Source organism: Pongo pygmaeus, chromosome 6, assembly GCF_028885625.2.
Source record: "Pongo pygmaeus isolate AG05252 chromosome 6, NHGRI_mPonPyg2-v2.0_pri, whole genome shotgun sequence".
NCBI lineage: Eukaryota > Metazoa > Chordata > Mammalia > Primates > Hominidae > Pongo > Pongo pygmaeus.
In genome coordinates this window covers 83649653-83661529 of record NC_072379.2, presented here as the reverse complement: position 1 = coordinate 83661529, position 11877 = coordinate 83649653, and the positions used below count along the sequence as shown (strand labels likewise).

Sequence of the window (11877 nt, the reverse complement as noted above, 5' to 3'; positions counted from 1 at the left end):
TTAAAAGAGATAATCACACACACTGTTTTAGATTAGAGAAGTGCAGAGGGATGCGGGGAGGGAAAGCAAAGATTTGAGAGATTCATTTACTACTATGAAAACCTTCCATTTCCCTATAGTACTAAAGTCTAAAATAGTATGCTAAGCTTTATTCTCAGTTAAAGAAAAATAAATTGAGATAATTATAAGGAAGTGGTTCTGAAGTTTTAGAGTGCTTAAGAATTGCCTTGAAAACTTGTTCAACCTTGGGATTTTCAAATCCTACCTCAAGATATGCTTTGAGTAGACCTGCAAGAAAGCCAGATTTCTGACATTTTAAACAAACATCCTAAGTGATTCTGCTGTAGAAGTTTCATGTACTGCAATTTGTTTAATTGTCCAGAAACATGCCTGATAAGTTAGCAAAATAAGTAAAAATTATAAAACCCAAAGTTGGTGGAAGCATGAAGAAACAGAGACATTACTAACTGCACTATTAGTGTCTATATATAATCCATATATATAATATATAATATATATAAAATCCATAGATTTGCTATAAATTAGAAAATAATGCAAAGCAAAAGCTTTTAAAACAACCAGAGCCTTTTGCCTGGTATTTCTATTTGAAGAATCATATGCCAAGGAAGTAGCCTAGAATCTTTATTTTAATTTAATATTTAAAGACAGTGAGGTATTATTTATAATACAAAAATATTAAGCAAGAAAAATTACCAACAATAAGACAGTTTATCTATTTAACAAATGTTTATTTAGCACTTATTATGAGACATATAGTACTAAGCCCTTCATAAATACTGCCATTTAATCCTCATTTTAAGAAAACCTTGTGACGGCTAAGCAAATAAGATTTGTTAACAAGAATATACACTATGCAGATTTTTAAATCACACATGTGGGCCATGATGACTCAGGGAGATAAATGAAATAATATGAGGTGAAAATAAGAAAAATAGAATATAGTAATAACCTAATTATAACTTTTTAATAGAGATATAGGAATTATCAAAGATTATCAAAGAGATTAGTGACATAAAATATTATTTATTTTAGATTCTTAAATTAAATTTACTTTTTTAGGAATACACAATTCTGGATATTTTCAGGCTAAGACAGGTAGTGAAGTAATTTCTATATGTTAACAATACAAGGATCAAAGGGTGGAAATTGTAAAAACAACCAACACATTTAAAGAATTGGTGGTATTACATACAAAAAGAAAAAAATCCTTTTACTTGATTTTGATTAAGATTTGAAATTTTGAATAATTCGAATGGATTTTTTGAAACAAAATACTTTCTAAAAGATGTAGGTAAATTTTAGAATTTTAGTGAAAGAAACACTAGTCTTCACTGTCTTCCCTTAGTTTCTTCTGTCAGTTTTGGCAAATCTTGGTCAAGTTTCTCTTGCCATCAGCAAAACCATCTAGATTCTATCTCCTAGACTCCCTTATTTCAGTAATGAATCATTTTTTTCAGTTATTCCCATATAGTATGTCAAAGAAAAGCTACAAAGACAGCAGTAAAGAGAATTCCTATTATGGCTTAGATCCAAAATTGCATTCTATGTGAATCAGTCATTCTTTGAAAATTGTTTAAGTTCCTTTGAAGTGGCACATTGTCAGAGATGGTTGACATCTTTGGTCACTTGTTTCAGCCTAAAATACACACATACACACACACACACCCCACACACAAATTTGCACTAACATAAAAGTCCCTAAAAAGACAAGTTATTTCCAGTTTATTGACATTTAAGCACTTGGAGGAAAACTGGTGCATCCATTTCAAAATAATTAATTTTTGCTGAAAACACACAGAGGTCTGTTTTCCCAAAGCAGCCCTGTAAGCCATGTGCACCACTGTAAGGGCATACTTCATTGGACACCATCATTGCTTTCCCATCTGGCAACAGGTGGCCATAATATGAAATATTAAACTAACACTGAAATGAAATCCGTGCATAAACAGCAATTTTGGAGAATGCAGAAGTGTTTGAAAATCTGAAAACTGCTCATTTCTCTAAATAAGCAAGCCTTCATGTCAAACTCCTCACCAAGAACAAATGAGCCACTGACATCAGCCTATAAAAAAGTGGTTTCCAAACCATTTGCTTTTGTAGACATGAATTTACTTGAAAAAGTGATGTGTGGAATTGGAATCCTTCTGGCTATAAGCAGGGTAAGTGCTGTGATAGCCCACAATGACCACAGGGGTCCCAGTGGAGGCTCTAAGGGGCACATTTTATCAACTAATGTTACAGAGAAATCTTTGAGCACATTAGGCTTCTAAATGTGGTGGCAATGGAAATGAAGCAGAGAGCAATTCACACCCTCAACTCACCATGACCAAGAGGCTTTGACTAACTGTGGCTTCAGATCATGTGTCCACGTGTCTGGCATACTCATCCACCATAGTTGGAGTTCAAAATGGCTTGGGGCACAAGTCAAATTCAAGAGTTATCACAAAGAACCTAGATCTATGCCTTAGTTGAATTCTTTTTTAATATTATTGTTACTGAAACATCAGGGGTTTGGCCTGGGTCCTCCTGCTCTCCACACAGAAAGCCAATCACTGAGACAATGAGGATTGCCAGGAAAGAAGGCTTTCATCAGGCGCTGCAGCCAAGGAGATGGGAGATCAGTCTCAGATTTGTCTCCCTGCAGAGGAAAATTGGGGGTTTATATAAGAAAAAAGGAATGTAACTACATGTGGGTAAGCAGGAATTTGAGAGGGGTAAGGAAATCATGGGGGATGAGGGGTCTAGCTTCTTGTCTGGATGTGATGATCTGGTGAGTTCCAGTTCCTTGATACTGTCTGGGAGACCTGAGGGTTGGTTTCCTGAGGCAGAAACTCAGACAAGATAAATGTAAGTTTCAATTTATATGTTTATTTTTAAAAGACTGTAAACATCAGTTCTATGGGACAATTGAGCTGGTTTCATTATGCTCTTGTTTTTATCAATTGTCTATATAAGAAACAACTTTATAAGAAAAACTCTAATTTTTGTAAAATTTCTAGCAAAGATTCTGAAAATTATATAGTTCAGTATGAGTTATACAAAAACCCTCAAGGAGACTTCCTTTTGGTGCTCTTGAGGAACTGAAATGCTTATTCACATAAGATTATGAGATTAGGTAACCTACAATGATCTCCTAGAAACCTTGACCGCTAGAAAGTTTTTATATATTCTAGCATAAGTATTGTCCTATGTCACTCTTCTTATCTATTTGCCCTTTTCTCAAAGATTTTAAGACTCTTCAAATGATTTTGGAGATAATTAAGATATGGGTAAAACATGTAGGTAACCAATACCTTGATGTTTACTTACATATACTGCTTCTATGAAAAACAGATAGCTGTAGCAGAGAAAATTTAGATAAATTTTATAGAGATTTGATGGAATGTACTTTTTAATTTTTTGGTTCCAAGTATTCAATGAGAGTGTATGTCTTAAGCATTTGTGAAAACCTTCAGTTTACTTTTCTGGTTCCCATTGTTAACTGGAAATTACGTTTGCCACGACAATCATATAAGCAACTCCACTCACATAAAGGAACACTTCTTCTGATGACTTTACCACATCAAAGGCACTGGTGGGTTGGACTGATCCCTCAGATTACCATTTCATTGTGTGTGTCATTCACTGTGACAACCTAAGCTCATTTTGAGATTCATGCATTAGTATCTCCAAATGTGTTCCCATTTTCATATTTTTTGATAGTGGGTAATGGGAACACTAATGGCTAATTTCCAGTTTTAATCATCACTCAAGGAGCACAAACAGAATGTATTTTCAAAAAAATGTTTGTCATCATTAATGGTGTTTTTAAAATAAGTGCCACTAAAGGCAACTCTAAAATTGAAGTTTTAAAAGTATTCCAAGCAAAGTAAAATCACTGGATTAAGTGGTCACTCTCTCAAGTTGGCCACTTTAAAATATGTCACGTTCATTTGGATATTGAACCCAAAGATGTTTCTTTAAGGAAATCTCAATGTCTTAGAGGTACCTCCTATGAAGAACATAAATTCAGGAATCAGATGCCTAAATTTTTGATATTCCTAAATAGTTATGCGTGTGCATGTGTATGTGTGTGTGTGTTTGACCATGCATTAGCATGCCACGCTTATACCACTACAGCAGATCACACATATATTTGACTTGTATGTCCAATAAAACACAAATTAAAACTTGAGAGAAACTTGTGAGATGTCTGCAGCACTTTAGGCTGGTTGGGACTATGAAGAAGAAATGTGGCAATTTTCTAAGCCTGTAAAGCAGTATATTCGGTGAACCCTAAAATGAAAAATATTTCACCCTTATGAAATGTCTTGTGAAGAACTGGGTTTACTAAAATTATGTTCTTCCATTTCACCACGTCCCTTTGAAGCAAAGGAGCCCAGTTGTCTCTTCTCACCAGGATGCTTGCTGCTCATTTATGTTATGTTTGTATCAAGTTTTAGAACTTTGCCTAGATCACAAGCTGCTAGAGCAACTTTCCTTTTCTTAATTTCCTTATTTCCCAACTAAATACTTAATTATAAAAATACATATATATTAAAATGGAGATAATCTCTCACTGCAGCGTTTGTGAAAATTAGAGTCCTCAATGATTTCAGATGTGACTGGGACCAGCTGCTGACAGGAACTCAGATAACAATGCATTTCAAACAGCTAATCTTGTGAGGCTTTCTAAAAATATTAATAATAAAATCCAAGTGATTTAATTTCTCTACATAAGTACAACGCAAGCTCACTGACTCCGTGCGTCACAGGGCTCTGGTTGCTAGGAAATCCATGAATAGAACTTAATATGCATTCAGCAACAGGCTGCAGGCACAATTTATCTCCATGGATGCTCCCTCAATTGCCTTTGAAATGACATTAAGATAACTTTGACGCATTCAAGACAAGCCAGTGAACACAAAGGAAACAGGTCATTTTTGGACAACCATCTGGACTTCCGGCAGAGCCCTTTGAAGTTCACACTCCTTGAGCTGTGCATATCTTAATACATATCTTCTGAAGATAGGGATTATAGAGCAATGGCCATATTATGAAGGGCAGATGAAAGACAAAATGTGATGCAAAAGTGTGAGCTTTGGAGGCAGATGCATCTAAGATCAAATTCCAAGTCAGCAATTTACTTGTGTGGATACATCAATCTTTCTGAACTTCAGTTTCCTCTTCTATAAAGTAAGAATAATATTACACACCTCACAGAATGACTATAAGCGTTAAACATCGTGTATCAAAAGCCCTGACACACAAAACCTGCACAATTAGTGATATAACAATAATAGGAGTAGCTGAAGTAAAAGTACTAGGATTCATAGAATCCTAGCAGCAGAAGAGTCGTTTTTGCTACCAGTACTATTACCACTAGAATATCTATTATTCATACTACTGGAAATAACTATATAAGAGAGGAATCCTTTAGCTGTAAAGCCTTGCACCTATTATCATAATCTAAAAATAAACTAAAAGAGATGTACTTCTGGTGCAACAGTTTATAAAGAGCCCCCAAAGCAGTCAGTTTCACTAAATTTCACTGAATGTAGCCTTATTATCAGTATTGCCTTGGGGAACAAAGGATGTGCATAACGGTGCCACCAACTGGTAGGACAGTTTGTTGGTGATGAAACTTTTTTTTGTTTGGCTTATACTGTGAAGCCTGAGTTCCTTAATCCACATTAGGAAGAATTTCTAGTTTTTATACCTGAGTCATCTGCATGACAGAAATAACAAAGACTTAAGATATATCCACTCCTTTCCTCTGCACTGGTAGGCATCTCTCTCTTCTTTCATTGACAGGTTCAGAAAACATGTTAGAGGACTTCACTACTAATCTATCTTAAGGGACTGTACAAGGTCTAGTCAGGGTCACCTTCCACACAATGGGTAACTTCCACACAGCCAGCCAATGGGATGACAGCTTAAACAATCCTCATGATTCTGAAGAGCTAACTTCTCCAAAGTGTTGCCAGTGCAACTTGAAACTCACGCATATATTTATTCGTACATTCTTGGGAAACTTCTAGTCCTATCTTCATTTTGGTCCTGAGCCAATGTAAGCCTTCCCAAACCCTAGATAAAGACTGACTTGATTTTAAATCATGGAAATAAACACTTAGTTTTCTCAAAGGACCACAGCAGATGATGCTGCAACGGAATTGCCTTATATGCACAATTCTAAGAATTTTCTCCAATTCTTCTGTTTCTCTACGTGGAAATTCCTTCTTATAGCTGCACTTAGCAGAGCAAAACATTAAAAATGTCTTAGGTGTGCAGTGCTCCGCATAAAAGAAACATTCCTTAAGGACTGATAGATTGTGAAGCTCACAGGGATGACTCTAGGAAAACTTGTGAGGCTTCTAAAGTTTGCTCCTTTCTTTCTTTCTGCACTGCTCTACTCATATTCAATGCCATGCCTGTACCTCAACTCCATGTATATTCTGGGACACACAGCATCCATCCACTCAAGTGTCTCCACTGGTCATGCCCTTCTTGGCAGTGCCCTGGCAAAGATTCTGGCCCCATCCTCTGTCCTGTGCCATTTTTGGACCAGGCTGCATAACTTTTAATAAGATAGTTTATACTGAGGCATTAAAGAATGATTGTTATTTCATTGATTCGAAAATAGTTATTAATTGTATGGAAGCAGAAGTTGCAGGGGAAGGAGCATTGGATCAAATTAAAGAAAGCCACAATTCTAACCCCCTCTTCTTGCAACCTTGGGGAGGGGAGGTGGGGCAAGGACCACAAACTTTCTTCCACATTGAAAGCCAAGGAATTCCAGGCAGCTAAAATGTAAGGAAGGAAGGAAAGTAGAATGCATGTTAAATGTATACAACACAGTTGGGGTTTCATTCTGAGATCATAGAGTGTCCCCTGCAAGTTTGGTTGAGAAAAGTTACACCATCAGAGTTGTGATATAAGAAAGGTATCCAGGAGTAGAGTAAAAAATCAGTTGTATTTGGGAGAATGAAAGTAGAAAGACAAGTTAACTCTGCCTCTTTCCTCTCCATCTGGCTCAAGGCAAACATTGAAGGATAACATCCAGTATCTATGGAAGATGGGAGAACTGAGTGCAATGTAGCCATCTGACTCCAGGCCATCAGGGCACTTGGCAGCTACTGCTGCTGCTATCTCTACTGATCCACACACATTTTTGCCTTGGAAGGTATTTCCTCAGTTATAAGTACAACAAAAATACTTGTGAGTAAGTGTAAGAAAAGATAGGCAGCATGGGGATGCCATCTCCAAAAAAGAAGCCATGGTTTTACTTTTTTTTTTTTTTTTTTTTTTACTATTTACTAGTTTTTACTGTCAGTGACATCATTGGATTTAACAAATGAAAAAGACAAAATGGAAAGCAATAGACCCCTAAGCAAAGTACAGAAGAGGTAACTGAGTCACAGAGCCATTAACACGCTTGTCCAAAGTCACACGCTGATAATAGTGGAGCCCTGGTCCCCTGGCATCCCTTTCAGGGCCATTTTCAGGCCTCCATCAGGAGCTTCCTGCCATCAAGTTGTGCTCTTCTGGTGAGAAAGTTTCCAAGACCTCTCTAGGGCAGAAATTCCCATCTAGAGAAAGAAGGAACTAGGGAGTATCAAGAGGCAATCCATCAGTATCTCAGTTGCAGCAAGGATTTTTCTGATAATCATAAAATTCCCACCATTCCTGGTTATCCTACGCTAACATCATTTAATAGTTATTTCAATATTGAGAGGCACTCATCTTTCTCCTATATCTGTAAAAATTGTCCTTGGATGGTTGACTGTTGTTGGAAATGGCAGAGGTCACACAGGCCAGCTGAGTTCATGCTCAGCCCCATGAAACAGGAGTGTGTTTTCCAAACTCACAATCAGGTTGGCTTCTAATCTCACCACTGAAAATGAGGATTTTTGAAAAATACCACTTACTTCTTGAGTAAGGTTGATAAGTCAGGGAGTTTCACTTGCTTGTTGTTTTTATTTTCCATCGTCTGCAAAGAGAAGAGCACAAAGCATATCAAAGAAGTATGAAGGGTATCAAAGAAGATTTGACTTACTCAAACAGCATTTAGCAGTTCAAGGGCGGCAACTTCTGCTTCAGTACATTTAGAAGTATTCACATGCTATATTGATCCAGGAAATAAAAAATCATAAGTGACACCTAGACAGCTGGTTTTTAAAAAGTGGTTTGGCTTGAAAAATTTCAATTTGAACAGGAAATTGTAGAGCAGTGGAGTGAAATGGCACTGAGAGAGGACTGGGTTTGGTCCCAGCTCTGGCCTCCGCTCACTGGGTGGCCGTCTGGTGGGCATGCAGTTCTGCCAAGCTTCAATTCCTCATCTGAGAAATGAGAAAATTCAACCTGCCTTCACAACCTTCAGAGATAGTTGATGTATGCTACAGACAAGAAAACTGACTCTCAGAAACTTCCAAGAACTCCAAGTTCACAAAACTAGCAAGAGGACGAGCCAAAATTCAAACCCAGGTGTGCTCACTCCGAGGAGGATACCTTACCAACTGCACTCGCGATCTTCAACCTCTGCTCTCTGATGACCTGTAGGGTTTGGGCATGGGATTGAGGGGCTAGAATAGGTGGTAAATGAGCAAGGATCCAGAACCTTCCACTTTGACATTAGCAAGAGAAGCTCCATAACTATCATTTGTATGTATTGAGTTTCTATATACAATTTTGTTCAAGAAATTATTCCCTTAGCTAGAAAATACTTTGAAAACTCTCTTGTACCATGCTGTCTTCCAATTCATGCCTTTAGTTTCTAGAGCAGTACAATCCCAACAGAATTTTCAGTGATGATGCATGCGCCCCATGTCTATGCTTTCCAATACAGTGGCCAGTAGCTATTTGTGGCTATTGAACACTTAAAATGGTGATGATGTCTAAGCAAATAAGTTTTAAATTTTAATTAATTTAAATTAAAATAGCCACATGTGGCTGCTGGCTACCATACCAGACAGTGCAGTAATCTACAGCAATAGATGAGGAAGGGAGGATCAAAGGTCAACCAAAATTAACCCACGATAATGACAAAACTTTCATTTTAAAGTTAAACACCATTTGGTGAGACTAATTAGAAGCTGAAGGGCTTTTACTTCAAACATGAAATAAGCAAACAGTGTGGCTTTTGTTACTGTTTTGGTTTTGTTGTTGTTTTTTCCCAGAGCAGATGAAATGACTTTCCTGTCGGTATATATGCAGATGAGAAAGTTAGAGTTGAGGATACAGGTGATCTCTGTGCATCAGTTTGCTTACACTAAAACAGGATCTCTGTCTTTTTAGTTATTTTACATTCATTTTGCCATTTATAAACGGGTCATTTTTTAATGCAGTAACATTTGTTCTTTCAATGAGGTAACTGAAAGACAGGTTTCAATATGCTGGCTCTTGCTTTAAAAAAAAAAAAAATCCACCTCTTCTTTTGGACTGTGTTCCTCTCCCACCTCCCCTGGTGAAAATTCAGGCACCCTAGGTTTTATTCTTTGCTGGAAAACTGACCCCACTCCAACGGGACAAGAGCCTGAGTCCAGAGGCAGGCCAGGAAGTAGTCCCCACTTCAAATCACAGCTCACAGAAGTGAGAAAGTATTCAAGTCAAATGTCTGTCCTTCATGGATTATTATTACAGCTGTGTTCTTTCGCAGTAGCTGAATAAACACAAAATCAAATTTTATTTTTTTACTTGATTCCAGAAGGACCAGTGCATTCATAGTTCAATTCTCTCTCCATAGGTGCACCCCTCCCCACCCCCTCTATATCTCAATGAATCAGACCACCTGACAGCAAAGGCAGGAAAAATCATTTCTCACATTGTCATCCAATGAATGACTGAACAATGCATCGTTTAAACAAAATCAGAGTCTTGCAGTTTCAAAATGCCAGTACCGTTTCTCCAAGCAGTTCCACGCTGGGTCTGTATTAATTCATCCAGACACACTAGGGGTAGACATTAAAATGAAAATAGTCTGAACCAGATTAGTCTCTCTATTGGAATAAAAAGGGGTCAATGGATCAAACTTGGAAGATATAATGTAGCATCCAGACAGAAATAAGCCTTGTTAAGGTAGGATTTTTTAAGGATACTGCTTACTTAGTTTTACCCTCCAGAATCCTTACTGTGATCATTTTCCGCAGCCTGTTAAACTTAGGGCATCTATATTCTTTCTCTCTTGCACCAATATTTACAGTTAATGTAGGATTCCTCCCATATGGCAGGCATCCTGACAGATCCTCAGGGGAACCACAGTGAACAACGCAAGTCCCTGATCACACAAGCCAAGATTTAATAAACAATTAAATATGAGATCCTTTGAGATTTTGTGAATATGAAGAAAATTAATATTAAGAAAGTTAATATTAAGAGATATGAAGGAAGCAGGGTAATGTTGAGAAGGGTGCAACTACTTTTGTATTAGGTGGCCTGGGAAGATCTTTCTCAGTCAAGAGTGCCAATATTAGGACCTATAGCAGGAGCAGGAGCAGAAACAAGCCATGTGGTTTGCTGATGAGGAGGGTCTGAAAAGCATCAGGAAGCAAAAGGAGGAATCAGAGGAAATTGCCCTGGTGAAGGAAATGCAATGGAGGAAGAGAAGGTGACCCCGGTCCAAGATGAGCTTGGGAGGTGGCAGGAACTTGTTTCTCCAGGACCCTAAGGGACATGGGAAGGAATGAGATACTCTTCCAAGTGCCCTGAAAGAAGCTGTAAAGGTTTTTATAAGCATGAGGCAGTAACAACCTCAGGACTTCCTGAAAATGACAAGAGGACTTTTTGAGATGACAGAGTCAGAACTCTGTAAGAGATCAAGTCCTCGCCATGAGGCAGGGGATATTCGGCCAGCATGGCTAAGAAGAGACATCTGGTTGTTTCGTACTGTGCCTCTGTGAGTCCCACATTACAGGTTGCTGCTGCCACCCCCTCCCCGCTGTCCCCTCCACCCACACCATCAGCCACTAGCCATGCCAGCCTCCCACAGAGTGTCATCTGTGCACCTGCTGGTTGGACAGTGCCTAAGTTCCTAGCCTTCATTAAGTCTCTTGCTTTCCTGGAATGAGCTTCTTCCTTGACCCACATGCTCCTCACTTCCTTGCTTTCTTCATGTCTCTGTGCAAATTTCACATCATCAGAGTGGATTTCTCAATCCAAAATAGCACTGCTTCTCCTTTTCTCTCTCATTCCCCCTTACTCTGCTTTACACAGCTTCTTTTTCTTCATAACAATAATCAGTACACGAGCTATTTATCTCTCTACTTATTGTCTGTAATAGAATACAGGTTGAGAATCTCTAATAAAAAAAAATTTGAAATCCAAAATGCTCCAAAATCCAAAACATTTTGAGCACCAACATGATACCACAGTGGAAAATTCCACACTTGGTCTTATTTGATAAGTTGAAATCAAAATGCAATCCAAACCTTGTTTCATGCACAAATTTATTTTGAAATATTACATAAGGTTACTTCCAGGCTCTGTATATAAGGTGCATAAGAAACATAGATGAATTTCGTATTTAGACTTGGGTCCCATTTCTAAGGCATTTCATTAGGTATATGCAAATATTCCAAAATTCTAAAGAATTTGAAATCCCAAACACTCCTGGTCCCAAGCATTTCAGATAAGGTATACTCAACCTATATAAGCTTGTGGAGGGCAGAGCCTGTGCCATTGTTTTGCATCCTCCATGTCTGTCTTAGTGCCTTGCACATAGTAGGTGACTGATAAATGTGTGTTAAATGAAAAGGAGCAGTCATCCCTTGTTCTTCTATACCTAAGAGCCCAGAATCTGCTGCAAGTGAAGCTTCTCAACAATCAGCATCTTCTACAGTGGAAGGCGGAGGAGAAGCCCTTTCTGGAAGGAAATTCATCTCC

The 11877-nt window shown here is 38.0% G+C and overlaps 1 long non-coding RNA gene across 1 annotated transcript in view; it reads right to left on the bottom strand.

Moving 5' to 3' along the window:
- Positions 1 to 5657: 5657 nt before the first annotated feature.
- Positions 5658 to 11877, bottom strand: part of LOC134739935 (uncharacterized) — a 31178-nt gene continuing 24958 nt past the window's right edge. The window contains exons 2-3 of the long non-coding RNA XR_010127107.1: positions 7929 to 7990; positions 5658 to 7605 (exon numbers count right to left, since the gene is read on the bottom strand). This is a non-coding gene — a long non-coding RNA (uncharacterized LOC134739935). The remainder of the gene's footprint in view (positions 7606 to 7928; positions 7991 to 11877) is intronic.